The sequence below is a fragment of the Aplysia californica genome, unplaced genomic scaffold, assembly GCF_000002075.1.
Source record: "Aplysia californica isolate F4 #8 unplaced genomic scaffold, AplCal3.0 scaffold00170, whole genome shotgun sequence".
Lineage (NCBI taxonomy): Eukaryota > Metazoa > Mollusca > Gastropoda > Aplysiida > Aplysiidae > Aplysia > Aplysia californica.
Window position 1 is genome coordinate 62,200 of NW_004797440.1, and position 2,500 is coordinate 64,699.

A 2,500-nucleotide genomic window follows, 5' to 3' on the forward strand; every position below is an offset into this window, starting at 1 on the left:
TATACATTTATATTGCTTTCCATTGTGTGTGCAAATTAGATGCTACTGTTGTCTAAATGTAGATATCTAGAGGCTCCATTAGAATAGGAAATCAATACTCAACAACAATAATGATGAATATTTTCTGTTAAAGAAACACCAAACCACATCAGATGAGGGGAGAGGGTAGGGTGGGGTGGATAAGAGTTTGAGTCTTGTTAGATAGAACTATACTCGGTTTAATTCTATTGTTGTAGTCTTCACCTAAGATCCCACAATTAATAATTCCGGTTCAGTTAAGATTCTGCTGTTAAAAAATAAACCAAACAAAGCAACAACAAATTTTAATACACAAGAGTCATCACTAAGATAAATTACCCCCCCCCCCCCCGGAGTGTAATAAAGGACTAAAAACGCTGCTCTCCATATCATACTTTACTGAACAAAAAAACCAAAAAACCTTCAAAGGTCATCCACGCTCATGCATGCCATCACACCTCCAAAGGTGCTGTTATCTCTCTTTTTTTAAAAAATATTTGTAATCATTGTGCGCTCCACTTTGTGAAAACCAGGAAACAAAATTATTGTAATCAATAATATTATTATTTATAGACCAAGACATACTGTTAGCAATCAGATAAAGCTGGCATCGACCCTCTGTTGTGTTCGCTATTCCTTACACATAAAGTTAGTTATGGCACACGCCTAGAATCATGCACTCATAATAATATCTTAAATTCAGTTTTAAAGTATACTTTTATCCATTTCTAATACTTAAATATTTTATCATAGTGAAAGATTATCTTTATAATTTGGTATGTTTGATAATTTTATGTTACTTGGACAAGTTTACTTCTTATTTTACACATCTTTTTGATTTTTAAACTAGATTATAACATAAAACTCTGAAAGAATTGAACAGTCTGTATCACACACAGAATTTGTTTTTCTCCCTGTCATTATCCGTCAGCCCGTCAGTTGATGATCACAATCTCTCTCTCTCTCTCCTCTCTCCCTGTCTGTCTGTCTGTCTGTCTGTCTCTCTCTCTCTCTCACTCACTCTCTTTCTCTCTCTCTTTTATTTAATTTTTCCCATTCTCCTTCGTCCCTTCCCAAGGCCCGCCCCTCCTCTTTCATCCCTGCCCCATCCCCTCTTCCTTGGGTGCATTCCCCCACCCCGCCCACCCCCACAACGTGGCCCTGCCCGATAAAATTCTATAAAAAGAAACGCCACAGTTCGAGATTTAGCCCACACTCAGCGGCCATATTTGATCCCCACCGCGGCGTACTGCTCGTGGCGCCGCGAAGAGAGAGAGGAGGCTCCATTAGTTCTAAACTCCTTGGTATTTTGTTAATCAAAAGATAGACAAATGAAAAATGAGTTTTAAAAAATACACCCCCTATGCCCATTAACCCAAAAGCTCCTCGATTCCACCGCGTCATGACACATAAAAAAAATAAATGAAGCCCAAAGAATTCTTGGTCTCAAAGTGAAAGTGTAAAAGTGAAAGGAGAGAGCTGGAATTGGTTCTCAAATTGAGCCTGTTTCCATCTTATACGATACCAGAGGCAACAGTCTAATACGGGGTGCAGCTACTACAGATGTGATCGGCCGATCGCTCGACGTGGTCGCCTAAAAAACAAACGTGTTTGTTTTCAGTTTCAGGCGACCGAGTCGGGCGATCGGCCTAATCCAGCCGTAGTGGGCACCCTGTATGAAATTGTACAGCTTCTTGAAATTTTTTTTTAGTAAGAATCAGAAAATACCCTAAGCCTTTTTTTAACTGGAAATTTCCAGCATTTGTGTTATGGACATTTTTTCGATTATAATGATACCAGTCGAGACGTGAGCTTTAATATCCAGTTATTACATTTAAACTGGCCCTCCCTGCATCATTGGTATGAACAGAACTAACGATCAAGTTGAGCTGACATAATATTATAAAACATTTTTTTCGGACCCGAGTCCGAATAGATAAAAATTATATTCGGACTCGAGTTTGAATAGAGCTGGCCTATTTGAGCCTCCTAGAAGAATCTAGATCTAGATCTAGTCATCTAGATCTATGTTTAATGCATGGCGAGCTAAGATATCAAACCTAACAACTGCAAAACATCAAATTATGGTAAAATTCATGCCCCCCTGAACCCCCCCCCCCTACTCTTGAGGCCAAAACCGGCGAATAAGAATTGCGGGGTGGGAACTATATTTAGATCTAGATATATATATATATATATATAGTAAAATTACTGGTTCGGTCAAAATTAGAGGACGAAAACAGGCACGTCGACTTAAAAGCTTATATCTCCGGGCTATCTGCCTTGCCCTAGAGACAAACCGAAACCAGCTACAGGAAGCCCTGTGATTGGATGACCCCAGGAATGACCTGTTTCAGCTTGTTCTCATATTTGAGGCCCTTACTGGGTGCAAAAGTGACGCCAGATTTATTTATGAGTTCAGTCGCATTTTTTTGTTTTTCTCATGGATTCGGGCAGTATTTTGACCTTCGGTCATTTACAA